The sequence below is a fragment of the Castor canadensis genome, chromosome 9, assembly GCF_047511655.1.
Source record: "Castor canadensis chromosome 9, mCasCan1.hap1v2, whole genome shotgun sequence".
Classification (NCBI taxonomy): domain Eukaryota; kingdom Metazoa; phylum Chordata; class Mammalia; order Rodentia; family Castoridae; genus Castor; species Castor canadensis.
Genome location: NC_133394.1, coordinates 65,205,634 through 65,223,194, shown reverse-complemented (window position 1 = coordinate 65,223,194; position 17,561 = coordinate 65,205,634).

Here is a 17,561-nt window from a genome sequence, read left to right as displayed (position 1 = left end):
CAGTGATTTTTCCTCTTCTGGTCTGCTAAGTCCCCTTTTTAAGCCCTCTCTAAATATTCAGCTCTAGTACCACCTTGTCTGGAAAGCATTTGTGATCATCCCGGACAGAAGAGCTTGCTTTTCTGATCTCATTGTTTTGGCACTCGGGTCTGTAGTGGGGGCATTAGGACAAATCTTAGTGTCTCCAGGGCCCAAGAGAGTATCTGATAACCTAGTGACCTATAGACACACCTGAGTGTCCCATCAGCACTGTGAACTGAGGCCATTATGTCAATGACAGAGAGAAAGAAGAGCCTGTGTCCTCAGGGCCTGCATTAGCCTCCTCATCCCCTTCTCCTTGTCCTGCTTTTTCCCTAGGCTTTCCAGGATTTTTGCAAATAGTAAGAGGTTGACCAGTGCTGCGTGAAGATGAGGGTGAAGGACTGGGCTGCCAGTGTTCAAAGCTGAGCTCCCTGTGCACAGTGACTCTCCTCTACTCCTGTCCCTCCAAGGACCAATGCAACCAGTTCTTTATCTTTCAAGCAAAACAAGAAAATCCATACTTCAAATGTTTGGGTATCTTATATTTCCTCCACTCCTTTCTTTTCTCTAGTTTGATGTTTTTCCAGAGCACCTCTTAACATTAGGAGAGTCCTTTAACTTTATTAAAATAATTTTTATTGCATAGATTTAGAGTTTGCAACATGAGACAGATTTTAAAAAGTTTGCCAGGCACTGGTGGCTCATGGCTATAATCCTAGCTACTTGGGAGGCTGAGATCAAGAGGATCAAGGTTTGAGGCCTGTCCAGGGAAATAGTAAAACCTCATCTCCAAAATAAACAGAACAAAAATTGACTGGAGATGTGGCTCAAGTGGTAGAGTGCCTGATTTGCAAGAGCACAGCCCTGAATTCGCACCCCAGGCCCACCAGGAAAAAGAAAAACAATAAAACATTCATCATTTCAAGCTCACCCTTGTTCTGTGACAAGAGCAGCTAAAATCTACAAAGTCAGTGTAAATCCTATATTCTGTACAATTATATTATCTATCTATAGTCTTCATGAATTAAATTATGTCTCTGAATTTAATCCTGCATATATGGTGCTGTCTTCTTTCTCTCTCTCAGCAGTACTGAGCTATGGTTTGAACTGAGGGCTTCACATTTGTTAAGCAGGACTTGCCAACTTGAGCCATGGCCACAGCCCTTTATGTTTTAGGTTTTCTTCAGATAGGTTCTTGCCTTTTTGCCTAAGATTGGCCAGTTTCAAACCATGATCCTACTACCTATGCATCCTGCATAGTTGGGATTACTGGCATGAATCCCTGACTCATTTGTTGGGATGAGGTCTCTGTAACTTTATGTTCCAGCTGGCTTTGAACTGTCATCCTCATAATCTCCACCTATTTAGTAGCTGGCATTATAGGCGTGACTACCATGCCCAGTTTATATATGCTCCTTTCCATCCTCAGACCTACATCTCCCCATCCATCTCCACATAGCACTGGGAACCATGGTTTTGCTCTCTAGCTCTGTATCTTTGTTTTTCTGATCCTCTATATTATAAGCTCACAGAATATTTTTGATTTTTTGCCTCAATTATTTCAGTTAAGACAAGGTCCCCCAGGCTCATCCATGTTGTGAGAAATGGCAAATTTTCATCCTTTATTTAAGATCTGAATAATATTCCACAGTATACATGCACTACAGTTTCTTTATTCATTCATCCATCAGGAGACACAGGTTGTTCCCTCATCCAGGTTCTTGTGAACTGTGCAGCAATGAATGTGAGACTGCAGAAATCTTCATGAGGTGGGATTTCACTTCATTTGTGTAGATGCCCAGAACAGGGCTCGTTGGATCTTGCAGTAGTACTGTTTTAACTCTATAGAAAACTCCCAAGTATTTCCCATGGTGTCTGCACTAATCCACACTCCCACACCAGTGCACAGAACTCCCTTTTCACAGTGCCACCCACAGTGTTTCCTCTGACTGTTTGATGATAGCCATCCTAGTGGTTTTCTTCCCTGGTGCATGCTGAGCCTTTCATAGGGAACACACCATGTGTTATTTTTATGCTATTTGGAGACACGTTTATTCAGGTCCTTTGCCCATTTTTAATTGGGCCATTTGATTTTTCCATTATTGAACTGTATGTGCTCTTGATCTTATACAACTTTAGCTATATTTTGTATTTACAAGTGTGAAATATTTTCCCGCTTCTGAATGTATTATTAAATTACAATATTACTGAAAAAAGCTATGTTCTGACTGGTGTCAAAATATTTCATGTGTCTCCATAAGTTCGATATTACCATTCTAAATACCTAGACAATAAAGAAAACAAATTTCCCACTATTTAAATGTCACTGCCATTTTAAAAGACATTGCTTCTTAGAGAAACTGCTAGTTGAGAAGGCTAGCAGTAAGAATCTGAATACTCATAAGAAAGATTGAGCCGGTTGTGGTGGTACACGCCTATAATCCCACACTCTGGGGACTAAGGCAGAAGGATTACAATTTTAATGCCAGCCTGGGCTACACAGAAAGACTCTGTTTTAAAAAAAGGAAAGAAAAAAGAGAGAGAGATAACAGTGAAAGGATAAATGAGATTTAAATTTTCTCTTCAAAAATAGCTTTATGGTTTTTTTGTCTGATTTTATCTGTATGGACTATAACACAGACTTTTTGAAAAATAAGTGTTGTGTTTTCAGCAAGAGACTAGTCTGTGGAGGCTTTATCACTTTACTCAGTGGTTAACGTTTGAAGGTGTCTACAAGATGGGTGTGATTCTGAAAAATGTTTCATTGAAATAATTTGACATGTAATCATGACAGCACTCTATATGAAGAATAGTTTAGAAGCATATGAACTTAAACATAACTTCTGAGATCCTTAATTTAAAAACTAAATAATGAATTTTTTATGATCAGACACTTAATTTAGATAAAATACAGAAGTCTTGGCCATCAAGTATTGACTGTACGCATATTTGTCTCTTACTTTATTATGGATCCTGTTAACAGACAGATTCATTACTGTCCATTTAAGACATAAGCAATACAAGTGTGTGAAAAACATCATGTCAGTCTTATCTATTTGTAAGGTTTTTGTGTGACAACTAACATATGCCAGCCTCTCAGTTTTCTTTGTGAAGTAGATATGCATATTTTGAATAAAACTGTAGTTAATGGCAGATGTGGTGGCTCACACCTGTAATCCTAGCTCCTTGGGAGGCTGAGATCAGGAGAATCACAGTTTGAGGCCAGTTCAGGCAAAAAGTTTTTTTTTTTTTTTTTTTTTATGCTCTCCATAACAAGATTCCACATCAACCAACCGCTGGGTGCAGTGGTGCACACTGGTCATCCAGGTGACCGTGGGAAGTATAAAATAGGACTGTGGTCCAGGCTAGCCTGTTTAAAAATCAAGACCTATCTCTAGAATAACTAGAGAAAAAAGGGCAGCAGGCATAATTCAAGTAGTAGAGCAACCTACCTTCCAAGCATGAAACTCTGAGTTCTGTACCCACTACTGCCCAAAAAAATGCAGTTAATGTTAAATTAAGACTATACTAGAATCAATAGTGACAGAAACCTTACTGTGTATCCAAGGCAATGAAATGTGCATTACTTTTCAAGAATAGCTGATACTAATAAACTAATGAATTGGTCACCACCTGTGAAAGAAGATAGTGAAAAGCAATACCTAAGTAAATATACTAAGTTGGAAGCCACAGAAAATACCTCCTGCTTATCTGGGCTTATTAGATTTGTAAATGATGAACCTGAGATGAAGCAAAGAAGTTTTGATTAAAGTTTGCTCAATTTTAATGGATTTATCAATTTTCCAATAGGAGAATTTTTTAACAGAAGATGGTGGATCTTTTTCTCACTGCTACAAAATCCCTGAGATAATGGACTGAAGAGGAAGAAAGGTTGATTTCTGCTCCTGGTTTTAGAGTGTGCTTGCTGGGCCCCACTGCCTTTGGGCCTGTGTGGGTGCAGTCCATCATGGCGGGAGCATACTGTGGACAGCGTGCGTCCACCATGACAGCCAGGAAGCAGGGAGAGAAGGAGGAGGAAAGGCTGGGATCCCAACATCCCTTCAAGGGTACACGGCCAATGACCTAACTTCCTCCCACCTCCGGGAACCAAACCAGCAACCCCTGGTCCTTGGGGGAACATTCCAGATCCAAACTACAGCACTGCCAAATATTCTGTTAACATAGCCCTCACTATGTTTAAGATCAGGTTTGGGTTTATCACTGAGGCATTTGTCTATCTCTAGGTTTTGGATTTGTTATTTCCCGTAAAACCTTGTTTCTCTTGTGGGTGAAAGAAAATTTCTTAATATTTTCAGTTTTCCAGCTTTTTTTTTTTAATTTGAGGGTCAGGTGATGCTCTCTTGAATGCGCAGAAACAGGCTTTCACGCCTGAGCATGGTAGTAACTGAGAAAAAGGAATGACGTTTTCCAGGAGTGATTAGTAAGAAAAAAAAACAAAAAATAACCCCAGTGAAAACACTAAAGTAAGCAATGAGTGCCAACCCCGCTCCCACCCATTACCCATCTCCCCATCCCCTCACCTCACCCACACAGCAGATAACTTCTTTTATGTCTCGTTCCTCATGCTCCTTTTGCTCAATGTATAGCTACATTTGCTAATTCATAGGCTGCAAAATTTCAGTAAGTTTTATTTGCTGGTTCAGTACTTTGAGGGAGAGGAAGAATCTGATGAAATTCTACTCACGAATACTACACAGAATGAACTCTTACAGAACAGTTCATTAAATTGTGAAATTGGTGAATCAACAGCAGCTGAATAAAAATGTTCAAAGCAAGGAATAGATAAGGGAATTAAATTGAACAAAAAAGAAAGGCCAGGCTGAAAATGGAGCTAATTCAGTTCCTTGGCTGGAGTGAACCTGAGAGGCAGTGAGCGCACCACTGTAGCAAAGGGAGCCACCTTGGGGGGACTTTAGACCTGTCCAGCTGCTTTTTGGTCACCTTGGTTCCACAGCCAGCCTCCAGGGCAGCGTTGTCTCTTCAAGGATTGGCAGTGGTTAGTGACACCTGATATGCACACTTGCTTTCTCTGGGTACCTGAGGGAGGGTTTTCCCCTCACTCTTTTTTTGCCTTATTTTCTTCTTCTTTCTTTGTGCTTGCTTTCCTCCCAGTTCTGTGTAATACAAAGCATTTTTCTTCTTTTACTCCAGTGTCAGGAGTCCTTCAGTGCAGATATGATCATTCCTACATACCACTCACTAAAATCTCTTTCTGTATTTTCCATATTGTTTATGGGACATAGACTGAGTCACCACTGCTAGCCATCCATTTTCAGAGATCCTCCCCAGTGAATATGTCCTGAGAAAGAGTTCCCAGAGGGAAATTTGCCAAGTACTGTACAAAGAACTTGCGAAAATGTTTTCCAGACGCTCAGGTAGGTGTTACTCTGGTGTGCCATTTCAATAACGTCCTTCCAGCTTCACCAGGATGCGATGTTTTTCTCCAAGTTTCCACTGTGTGCCCCAGTCCCCTGGATACAGAATATACAAAAACTTTGGACACTCGGTCCTCCAGGACCTGAAGTGACTCCCAGAGTGGCTGCTACAACCCAGTAGAGGAATTACAGACATTGGATTGCGGCTACCTATTTAAAGTCTAAGCTTTAGTAAGCTACAAGCTCAGCTATTTGGAGTAATCATGTCTTCTTTCTCACTTTGTTTTCCTCATTTATAAAATGGAAATTAAGGTATTTCAAAGGGAGCATCAGAACCTGATATGGGAATGCCTGTGAGAAGTACATTACCAATTTAATGTGCTGGATGTGTGCTGAGGATTACTTCTGACATTTGCTGTGTGGCTTAGATATGGCTTGTCACTCTAAGACTCATGTTGGAGTGAATTCTTCATTGTGAGGCAGTAAGAAGTGGAAACCTGTCTGGGGTGTTTAGAGGTGAGGCTTCTGGGAGGAGATTAGGATTAGATAAACTCATCAGGTAGAGCTGCCTTCATTGACTTCTGGTGGCTTTATTAGAACAGAGATATCAGAGGACACATATCAGATATCAGAGTGCTGTGGTGCCCAGGCTACTTCCAGACTCTGTCAGCAGGAAGACCATCTCCAGATGTGGTCCCTTGGGGGTTGTAACTCTAGGACCAACAAGAAAATAAATTTCTTTTCATTAAAACTAGTACAGTCAGCGGTATTATAAGCAACAGAAAATATTATCATAGTTTACTCAGTTTTAGTCTAGTCTTTTTTTCCCTTTATAGTTGTGCTGGGTGGGGGTACATTGTGGCATTTACACAGGTTCTTACAATGTATCAAATATTTCATGCTTGAATTCACCTCCTCTACCTTTCTCCTTTATCCCCTCTTCCCTCCATTCCTGGAGTGGTTTCAACAGGTATCATTTTTGCATTTACATAAATGTGTACTCATTTTTTATACTATATTCACCCTCTTACATATACCCTTTCACCAATAACTCCCCTTTTCCACTGGTGCCAGGCTCCCCCTGTTCTGCCCTCCTGTTCTCTGATTTTGTAGAGGAAAAAAAAGAAAAGATGAAATGAAAAACATGACAGTTTTGTTTGTTTGAGATACATGTAGCTACACAGGGAGTTTCCTTGTGACATTTCCATGAATATATGCATTATAACCCCAATTGGTTCATCTCCTCTATTTTTCTTCATTCTACTTTAGTCCCTTTTTTATGGTAGTTTCAGTTGGTTTAAGATTTCTATATTCATTCTCCTATAGAGAGTATATCAACCATATTCAAGTTCTTAGTTACCCTACACCTCCTGTGTGTGATCTCCCCTTAGTGACCAGTGTTTCATAATATTACTACATTTGTTTTAGGTCTAAAATCCACATGTCGGGGAGAACATGCAGCTTTTGGCCTTCTAAGCCTGGCAAACTTCACTTACGATGATGTTCTCCAGTTTCATCTATTTACTTGCAAATGACAGAATTTCATTCTTCTTAGTGGCTGAGTAAAATTCCACTGTGTATAAATACCACATTTTCTTAATCCATTCATCAGTAGTGGGGCATCATGGCTATTTCTATAACTTGGCTATTGTGAGTTGTGCTTCAATAAACATGGTGTGCAGGTGCCTTTTTTGTAAGCTGACTCACATTCCTTCAGGTATATCCCTAGGAGCGGTATTGCTGGATCATATGGCAGATTTATGTTTACTTTTTTAAGAAGCCTCAATATTGTTTTCCACAGTGGTTGTACTAGCTTACATTCCTACCAGCAGTGTATGAGGGTTCCTTCTTTCCACATCCTAGCCAACATCTGTTGTTGGTGGTGTTCTTGAGGTAGTGATTCTAACAGGAGTGAGGTGGTTTTGATTTGCATTTCCTTTATGGCCAGTGATGGTGAGAATTTTTTCATGTGTGTTTTAGTCATTTGGACTTCTTGCTTTGAAAAGGCTCTGTTCAGTTCATTTGCCCGTTTCTTCATTGGGTCATTGTTTTTTGGGGAGTTTAGTTTTTTGAGCTCCCTGTAAATTCTGGTCATCAACCTCTTGTCAGATGTACAGCTTCAACAATTTTCTCCCATTCTGTTGATGCCCTCTCCAGTTTAGAGAGCATTTCTTTTGTTGTGCAGAAGCTTTTTAATTTCATGTAGTCCCCTTTGTGGATTCTTTCTCTTTGTTGCTGAGACACTTGAGTTCTGCTGAGAAAGTCATTGCCTGTGCCTAATGCTTCCAGTGTATTCCATGCTCTTTCCTGCATTAGCTTCAAAGTTTCAGGTCTTACAGTACTGTCCTTAATCTACATCGAGTTGATATTTGTACATGGTGATAAACATGATACTAGTTTCAGTGTTCTGCAGGCAGATATCCAGTTTTCCCAGCAACATTTGCTGATGAGGCTGTCTTTTCTCCATCATAAGTTTTTGGCACCTTTGTAAAAAATTAGGTGGGTGTAGCTGTGTGGATTCATATCCAGGTCCTCTATTCTGTTCCACTGGTCTTCATGTCTGTTTTTGTACCAGAACCATGCTGCTTTTATTGCTATGGCTCTGTAGTATAGTTTGAAGTCCGGTATTGTGATACCTCCAGCGTTGTTCTTTTTGCTCAGTATTGTCTTGTCTGTTAGTGGTCTTTTGTGCTTCCAGATGAACTTTAGGGTTGATTTTTCAATGTCTGTGATGAAAGTCAATGGGGTTTTGTTGGGAATTTTGTTGAACATGTAGATTGCTTTTGGAGTATAGCCATTTTTACTATGTTGATTATACCAATCCATGAACATGGGAGAACTTTCCATCTCTTTGATTTCTTTCTTTGATGGTTCATAGTTTTCCTTGTAGAGGTCATTTACATCTTTGTTAAGCTTATTCGTAAGTATTTGATTTTTTTTTGAGGCTATTATAAATGGAATTGTTTTCTTAAATTCTTTCTCAATCTATTCATCATTAGTGTATAAAAAGGCTACTGATTTTTGTAAGTTGATTTTGTATACCACTACTTTGCTGAAGCTGTTTATGGTATGTAGGAGTTTTTGGTGGAATTTTTTGGGTCTTTTACTTATAAGATCATGTCATCTGCACATAGGGCTAGTTTGACTTCTTCTTTACCTATTTGTATTCCTTTTATTTCTTCTTCCTGTCTTATTGTTTTGGGTAGGAATTCCAAGTCTATGTTGAATAAGAGTGGAAAGAGTGGGCACCCTTGTCTCATTACTGACTTTAGGTGAAATGGTTTCATTTTTCCCTCATTAAGTATGATGTTGGCTATAAGCTTGTAATATATAGCCTTTATTATGTTGAGGTACAGTTCTTCTATTTCTAGTTTCATCAGAGCTTTTATCATGAAATGGTGTTGAATCTTATTAAAGACTTTATATTCATCTATTAAGATGATCAAGTGGTTTTTATCTTTTCTTCTGCTAATTTGCTATATTACATTTTATGATTTGCATATATTGGACCATCCCTACATTCCTGGGATGAATCCAACTTGGTCATGGTGTATGATCTTTCTGATATGCTGTTGAGTTTGGTTTGCCATTATTTTATTGAGGATTTTTGCATTAATCTTCATTAAGGAGGTTAGTCGGTAATTCTCATTTTTGGAAGTATCCTTGTCTGCTTTTGGGATGAGTATAATACTGGCTTCATAAAATGAGTTAGGCAGTGTCCCTTCTCTTTTTATTAAGTGGGAAAGTTTAAAGAGTGTTGGTATTAGTTCTGCTTTAAAGATCTGGTAGAAGTCAGTGGAAAATCCATCAGGTTTTGGACTTTTGTGGGAGACAATTGCTGCTTCAATTTCATTGTATTATAAATCTGTTTAGGTGGTTAGTATCCTCTTGGTTCAGTTGGATGGCCATATGTATCTAGAAATTTGTCCATTTTTTCAAGATTTTCCAATTTATTGGAATATAAGTTCTTAAACTGGTGCCTGATGATTCCTTGCATTTCCTTGTTGTTTGTTGTTATCTCTCTTTTTCATTTCTAATTTCATTAATTTGTCTTTTTCCCTCTTCCTTCTGGTCAGATTTTCCAGGAGTTTTTCAATCTTGTTTATTTTTTCAAAGATCTAGCTTTTTGTTTTGCTGATTCTTTGGGGTTTTTTTGTTGTTTGGTTGGGTTTTGTGTGTGTGTGTGTCTCTATTTCATTCATTTTGGCCCTTATTTTTATTATTTCTACTTGTTTTAGGTTTAGCTTGCTCTTGTTTTTCAAGGAGTTTGAGATGTAGCATTATTTCATTTATTTGTGAACTTTATGTGTTTTTAGTATACATGCTTTTGGCTATAAACTTTCCTCTTAGGACTGCCTTTGCTGTGTCCATAGGTTCTAATAAGTTGTGTTTACATTGTCGCTAAATTCAAGAAACTTTTTGATTCCTCACTTATTTCCTCTATGACCCACTGATCATTGAACAATGTGTTGTTCAGCCTCCAATTGTTTGAGTATTTTCTGCTGCTTCTTTTATTGTTGAGTCCTAGTCTTATTGCATTGTGGTTAGACAGTATGCAAGGGGTTATTCAGTTTTCTTATATTTGTTGAGACTTGCTTTGTGCCCTACTACATGTTCTATTTTGGTGAAAGTTCCATGGGCTACTGAGGACATATATCATTCTATTGCAGGATGGAATACTCTGTAGACATCTATCAGTTCCATTAGGCCTGTGGTGTTATTCAGTTCTAGAATTTGTTGATTTTCTTTTGTCTGAATGACCTCTCTGTTGGTGATGGATGAGTATTAAAGTCTTCCACCACCACTGTGTTGGGGTTTATCTGTGACTTAAGTCCTTTAGTGTATGTTTTATGAAGTTGGGTGCACCAACATTGAGTGCATGTCAGTTGATGATTGTTATCTCCTCTTGAAGTATTGCTCCTTTTGTTAGCATGATATGACCTTCTTTGTCTCTTCTGACTATTTTGATTTGAAATCCACTTTATCTGATATAAATATTGCTACTCCTGCCTGGTTTTGGGCACCATCAGCTTGGTAAATTGTCTTTCACCCTTTTACCATAAGATGGATTTTGTTTCTGACAATAAGGTGGGTTCTTATAAACAACAGATTATTGTGTCTGCCTTTTTAATCCAGTTTGCCAAACAGTCTTTTGATGGGGAAGTTGAGTCCATTAACATTCAGTGTTAATGCTGAGAGTTATTTGTTGATTTTTGCCATTTAATTGTTTTGTTGTTTAAGAATTTGTGTGTAGCCAATTCAGTGATGCTCTCTGAGTATTTTTCTGTTCTTATGAAGTTTAATACTTCCAGTCCTTTTGTGGTTATGATTGTTTTAATCTGTGTAGGATTCCTTTCAGAATCTTCTGTAATAGTGTTTGGTGGTCATATATTGTTTTAGTTTCTGCTAATTATGGAAGACTTTTTTTCCTCCATCACTTTTGAATTATAGTTTTTCTGGGAGAGTACCTTGGACTGGAATTGTTTTCTTTAACTGTTCAAAATACTTTTTCCATGCCCTTCTTTCTTTTAAGGTTTCTGTTGAGAAATCTGGTGTTATTTTGATGGGTTTACCTTTATATGTTAATTGCTTTTTCTCTCTTACAGACGTCAATATTCTTTCTTCGTTCTCAGTGGTAGTTGTTTTAATGATAATATGCACAGAGAGGTTCTGTTTTGGTCATGCTGTTTGGTGTTCTGGAGGTTTCCTGTACCTGAATGAGATCTGGAAAATTTTCTGTTATTATTTTGTTGATTATATTAAATGTAACTTTGGCTTGACCCTTTTCTCCTTCTTTGATTCCCATTATCTACAGGTTTGGTCTTTTGATGGAGTCACTGAATTCTTGCATAATCCTTTTACAGCTCTTGAGTCTTTTGTCTAAGAATTCTTTCGTTTTTTCTTTAATACCTTTTTTGTCTTCAAGCCCTGAGATTCTGTCTTCCACTTGTTCTAGTCTGCTGGATTAGCTTTCAACTGCATTTTTTATTTGATTTAAGGAAATTTTTATTTCCAGGATTGTGGTTTGATTTTTTCTGAGGTTTTTCATATCTTTGTTAAACTCCTCTTTCATATCTTGTGCTGTCTTCTTTATTTAATATATCTCTCTTTTTATAGTCTTTTTGTTTCACTTTAGAGTTTATTGAAGTCCTCTCTGAGTTCATTTAGTTGTTTCTCTGTCTTCTCAAGTTTTTTATTTGTGTTGTCTTGATATTCTCTGAGTTGATTTTGTATGTTCTCTTTAATCTTCTCTTGAAGCTTCTCCATGAGTATCTCAATGAGCTCTTCTTTATCACCTCTTTCAGCATCTCTTTATGGGTATCAATGAATTCATTGGACATAGTTATTATCATTCTGTTGGGGTGAGGTGCTACGTATTCATTTTCTTCATTTCCCACTAAATCCTCCAATGAATTGTTGGTCTTTTGAGGGGTAGAATTCCCCTGCCTTCTTCTCCCCATGCTTCTGTTTTGTTCTGTGCACCTGTATTATTGATTGTCTAGTTGGCAGTTTTAATAACTTGTTATCTTTCCATTGACTTAATTGCTGTGTTTTGACTGACTTAGTTGTTAGGTAGGCTGACATACTGTTTCTGTCCCTGATCTGGAGGTGTAAATTAGCAATAACAAATTCAGAGATTCAATGCCAGACCAGTTGTTTACCACTTGGTGATAATATCTATAAGCACTGGGAATTGGAGGGGTAGCAGTTGTTTGGATAGAGATAGATATTTAGGTAACTAAAAAGGTTGTGATAGAGAGGGAGGCAGACAGAGGAGGATGGAGTGAAGAGGGAAGAGGTGTGGGAGTTATAAGGTTTTAGGTCCCTTATGTGTATTAGGGTGTAGTTCAGTTGTTGTAGTGGAGTGTGCTTGTGTCAGGGATTGTAGAGTGATAAGGCTGTGTAGGGTTGGTACAGTAGACTAATTGGCAAGTGGTAAGTTTGGGGGAGGGAGGGGCAGTAGAGTGAAAGGTAAGGGAAGATGAAGACAGAAGGATATAATGGGTGAAAAGGGGAAGAAAGGATAATTGGGAGGGAGAATGATGGATTGCTACACAAGAAAAGGAAAGTGAAGGATAAATATAAGAATAAAGATAAGAAAATAGTAGTAATAAAATTAAAAATATGAAATAAAAGGAAAAAAATGAAAAAAATAGAAAAATGAAAACAAAAATGGATAAAGTTAAAAAATATGAGTTTGGTGAAAGCTCTGGACTTATTCCTTTGGCATTAAATCCAAGTACTGGCACTTATATTGGAGCTTTCTCAGTGTCCTTATCTCTTCTCAAAGTTGGTATGCTGGGCTGTGTGGTGCTGGATACTGCCACTCTTTGTCAGACAGCTTATGGGAAGTAGACTTGGGGGGTTCTGAGCCCTATGTTTCTTTGGTCTGATGGGCCATCTGTTTTGGGCAGGATCACTAAAGTGGTCTCACTAGAAGACTAGCTTGTGACCAGTTGTTGGTCCCTTCTGTCTATAAGGCAAGTTGCAACTGAGGTCTGTGGTTGCTCAGTACAATTGTCCAAGGTAGTCAGACATGTTTATATTTTCTGTACCAACTGTACCAACTGTATTTTCAGGCAACAGCTGAGTTGCTCTACAGCTGTGACTGGTCAGCTCCTCCCCCAACAGGGTGGGGCAACTCAGTGTTATGCCTTGCCCACAGTGCAACAAGGTAAACTCCACAATCCACTATGACCACAATCTGGGAGGTTGGCTCCTCACCCCATCCCCACTCTCAGAGTTCAACTTCTTTACCCACTCCTACTCTCTGAGGTCAGTTCAGTGTTCCACCCCACCCCTGCTGACTGGTGAATTATGGTCACTGTCTATGGCATTTAGTTTTGTTGGGAGGGTGCAATCTGCCCATGAGCTGTTCCTGGGGAGCATGTGGTGTGTGGTGCTCACCTTTTGGGATTGCAGATTCATATGGTGGTGTTGGGTCCAGGAGGGTGGGGAGAAATGGCAGCTTTTCCCAAGGTAAATGCTTGTTAGGGCTGTGCTGGTCCCTGCGAGATGTATGTAGGCTGGCCACAGGTTATGAGTCCAGTACATTGCAGAGTCCAGTTCAGTTTGATCTGCAGTCTTCTGCTTTTTGCAAGGAAAGAGAAAAAAACAAAGGAGAAATTGACAGAGACTTTTCCCAAAGCAGACATGCCCTAGTGGCTGTGCTGTCCTGCACCAGGACTTCCCCAGCTGTTAGGTCCAATTAAAAGCTGTTTTAAGGATCAGTCCTTGAATTTTATGAACACCCTATGTATTGGTAGTAATTTAGATGGCTAAAAAGAATCCAAATTACCCAAATTTACCAAAACTCTAAGTGATTTCTGAAATGGAGCTCAGTAATTCTGACTCCCTCTGCTCTCCACCATCTTGGATCTCCCAAGTCTAGTCTTCATTAGAGGGCCCTCAATCAATCTCAGAGATATCACTCTTCCTGTGGTGTCAACCTTTTGATGACAGGATTATACATGAGTAAATCTTGTGGCTAATGGCTTTGGTTGGACAAAGTTTCTTTACATGTTACTTGCTTTTTCCATCTTGCTTTTGACACTGCTACTGTATTTTTATTTGATGGATTTTGTGCACTAAACATATAAAATCTCAGCTAGGAAATACATACAAAATCCTAGCCGGTGCAAAAGAACTATCATACATCATGGTAACTCTGGGTAATAGCAAACCATTGTGTAATTGAAAAATTACTAGGATAAGAGGTCATAGAAACAGGGCAGTCACACAAGCATAAAAATGATTTATTGTATTTTTATGCAAATCACTATTTTAGTTACTTTAAATGCTATCTAGATTTATAAAACCTCAGAATTATCCTACCATACAGCACATATGCTGATATATGAGACAAAAAGAAAGCTAACAATAAGATATATATCTATAAATGTGCCAATAGTGAAATCAATAAATAAAGATACTGACTCAGTGCCTAATGTTCCAAAGAATTGTAACCATTTGAAAAGTTGTAAGAATGGCAAATACATATTACAACATTTTGTTTCATCTATTACAATGGAGTCAAAGTTGATCTAACATCATTACTGTGGAATGTTATCAGAGTCATTCTTGAGAAGTCATAAAATTTCTTACCAACTACCTAGAGCTGAAATGCAAGCTGGAAGGCTCAAAGGAAAAGAACCCAAGTACAAGGTCATTAAAAAGCATCTGACAGGGTTGCTCCCGTGAAAAATGAAGGCATTATCAAATAAAACTTCTTTACAGTTCACACAGCTAATAAATAAATTTGATTTTCATTGAATTTATTTGGACATGATTTCGGCCATCTTTGCAAAAGAATTTAAAATATTTGTGCTATCCTCTGTCCCAAATGGTTTTTGGACACTTAACACTAATTATACAAACATGATCTAGATTATTGTCACCTTTTATTTGTCATGAGAAATATTCATAAGAAGAAATATTTACTAAAAGAAATGCTCCTGTTTTAATTTCATTAGGATTTAAATCTCACATTTATAAGATACATATTTTTAAGAAAAAAATATGGATATTTAAAAGATTTAGCAAAGATTTTTAAATGAATCATTAAGAGAAGAGAGCATTTCTGTTTCAGGCAATTAATATGACCATCAAACAAAACGCTGAAGAAAAAGGCATTCACTTACACAAGTCTTAACTGTACACTTCCCAAATCAACTCACACCATCTAATAGTACTTCTACCAAACTGCTGTGTATCACAAAAGTATATATATGAAAATTATATACGCAGTGCATGTTTTCACAAATATACATATGCATATGTGTATATATAATACAATATAAAGAAAGTATCATACTTTTCCCAGAAATGGAAAATACATTTTAATTATATTTAAATAAATGACACATTGTCAGAATCATGAACTGGACATATTTTTTCCAAAATTGGTCATCATTCAAGGAAGAAATTTATGATGACATTGAGTAGAACTACAAGCATGTGTTAAATAAAGGGTGATCTTTCATGACTGATGTGATGCAACTAATTCTTTCATTCAGTTATTAAATAATTAAAAATAATAATTTTTGGGTGTGACTTGTGGGTTAGGGAGATTGGTAGCTAAGATGACGGCTAAACTGCTTCTTTGACGTGCCTGCTATACTGCGTGGAATTACCAAACCTTTACTTCTCTGTTCTTTCTGCTTGAACTCATTTTCTTTTCTTCTTCATCTAGTTAATCTCAATTCCTTTGCTAAATACAAGTGTTGCCTTGCCAAAATATTTTCTGCTGTGTTTCACACAAGAGCCTTTGGAGCAACACAACTTTCTTTGAAATGCAGAGCTTACTCACTATATTGTAATTACAGTTTATCTCTTCTTCCAATTGGCCATAAGGTCTCCAAGGTCATGGGCTATTCTTTGGCTTTTGAATTCTCAAAACTTATAACCTTGCATAGCAAAATAGAAGTGCAGTAATTGTACCTTAATTTGCTCCAATTAAATTTCTAGGTCTAGGAAGAGCATGGCTCAAGTGGCAGAATGCCTGCCTAACAAGCATAAGTTTAAAGCCCAGTACCACCAAAAAATATTTTTAAGTAAATTTCTAGGTCTATGATCTTGGACTTGTCTTTTAACTTCTTTGAGCTTGTTTTCTTTACTAAGTAGGGGTAACTGTATGTATTCAGTGAGTTATAATGAGTTTTAAAAGAGATTATGTCATTGTTAGTGAATATTATTGAACAAATGTTAGTTAATTTCATCTTTCTGTTGCACAGTATGATGGAAACTTATTGGGTAAGTTCCCCACAATACTTTCTGTAGGAGTTTTTCTTTGTCCATCTGTCCACATTTGTGGAAGGAGCCACTTGCAGTGTCTATTGTTACGTGGCTCCCTGCCCACAGCTGAAGGATTCAGAGGGAGACCTGACACAGGTTAGATCAGTGAATTCCTTTCCTGGGACTGTAGTGCCCCTATCCTCAGATTTTTTTTCCTGTGGTTTCAATTATGCACGGTCAACTCTATAATATTAAATAGAAAATTCCAGAAACAAGCATTAAATTGTATATTGTTCTGAATAGCATGAAAGTAATAGTATCAAAGTATCACATTGTTCAAATAACTCATATTTTATATAAAAATGGTGCCAAAGCATACCAGTAGTGAGGCTACTAGTGGTGAGTAGATATGCCAAAGAAAAGCTGTACTGTAAAGCTGTAAAGTGCTTCCTTAAGTGAAGAGATTCTCATCCTAATAAAGAAGAAAGACAATTATATGCTAAGGTTTCTAGAACCTGGCAAGAATGAATCTGCTATCTGTAAAATTGTGAAGAAAAAAGAAATTCATGCTAGTTATATATATATATATATATATATATATATATATATATAGAGAGAGAGAGAGAGAGAGAGAGAGAGAGATACTGGCATGATTCCAGGTTTCAGTTATCTCTGGAGGTCTTGAATGGTGTCTCTCACAGGCAAGGGGGGAAGGAAGCTGTACCTTGGCCTGAGAGCTGAGAAGACTGTTTTCCTCTGTGTAGATAAGTTTAAATGTAGATTAATAACTAGGTAGGAGGAGGCATAAAATAAATACAAGGACCTCGAGGGCACTGATATTCTTTCCTTTCAGTTTTTGTTCCTATCATCTGGACATACTCCTATCTTTGGCCCTGCAAGATGTTCCTTTATATTTATAACAAATTCTTGTTTTGATTCTCACTGTGTTTCTAATTCTGCAAATAGGAATTCTAACTGAAACAAATCAGAATAAAGTCTTTTTTATGCAAAAATGTAATAATATTTTATGGTCTTTTTCACAATATACACTAATAAAATCATGGATGATTGCCTTGGACTGATATGTGGTGCTCACATTAAGAATATGAGCTGGCAGGATGTGTCCCTAAATAATGAGTCACAGTTTTCACGGCATCCGACTTTCAACTTGCGTAAAAGAAATGTCTACAAATTATTAGGCAATCCATGAGTATGTGCTTAATAAGCAAATGAAGAACATACTAATAACCATCTATTTAGTAAATATGAAAGTATTTGATCATTTCCCAGATAAGGCAACTCAGAAACTGAAAGGAGTCCTTGCTGTCCTTGACTTCTGCATTGTTTGGCTCTTGTCTAACAAGTAGTCATGCTCTTCACCTCAACTAGGCACTCAGAAGCCCACTGTAT